The 816-nt window shown below is 31.1% G+C and overlaps 1 long non-coding RNA gene across 1 annotated transcript; it reads right to left on the reverse strand.

The window, feature by feature from the left end:
* Positions 1-161: 161 nt before the first annotated feature.
* LOC102589777 (uncharacterized) lies at positions 162-779 on the reverse strand. Its single transcript, XR_369084.2, has 2 exons — positions 677-779; positions 162-388 (listed from the first exon to the last, which is right to left on the reverse strand). It is a non-coding gene; the product is annotated as an uncharacterized lncRNA (long non-coding RNA).
* Positions 780-816: the final 37 nt, after the last annotated feature.

Below are 816 nucleotides of genomic sequence, written 5' to 3' on the forward strand. Positions count from 1 at the left end.
ATTTTTATTTTTTAATCTCCCTTAGAGAAAATCTTGAATCTGTCCACCGCCACCAATACGATAAGTCTAATTGTACATTTCTTTGTTTTGAATTATCGTTCTTCTGGTTTGTCAACAAGTACCAGAATATCAAATTGTTCACCTTTTGCGTACAGGAACCAAAAAGAAGACTAGGAACTTTCCAATTTCCATAGAAAGCTTGTTTCATTATATTATTTTCATATATGTATATATATTTCTATCTTTTTCCCATTAATGATCTAGAGCCTAAATACAAGTGCATTTTATTATTAGAAGTATCTTTTGATCATAATAATTCCTTAGAAATTTTAATTCTTCGGTTGACTTCCTTTTCCAACTCTTCAAGCCCTCCTACTTCTTCCAATTCCTGCACCAAATAGCCATTAATCCATATTCAGCCTCTATTACCATTATTCCTATTTATATATTACTTGTATTGTGTTACAAAACAAAGAAAAATATTAAATTAGATTAAGTACATATCTTTTTTAAAAAATAAAATTTGGGGTAGGGGGCCGATTGGAATTGGAGAGGGAATCGAACCCTCATTAATGAGGTAAAAATTCAAATAATCAATGCGCTAAGCTATTAAGATTCCGAATTAAAAGCATATGATAACTCATGCGGCAAAGTTAAAAGAGAGGGGAAAGAGTACCTTAGGTCCTAGGAACAAGCCATATGGTACACCATCAAATTTGTCCGAGTGATGAAGCTAAAATCCCCATACAGCAAAATCAAAGAAGATCCAGTCGTTAGAATCCATTAAAATACAAATTAATTAAAAAAAAAAAAAAA

The sequence above is a fragment of the Solanum tuberosum genome, unplaced genomic scaffold (genome assembly GCF_000226075.1).
Source record: "Solanum tuberosum cultivar DM 1-3 516 R44 unplaced genomic scaffold, SolTub_3.0 contig02175, whole genome shotgun sequence".
Classification (NCBI taxonomy): domain Eukaryota; kingdom Viridiplantae; phylum Streptophyta; class Magnoliopsida; order Solanales; family Solanaceae; genus Solanum; species Solanum tuberosum.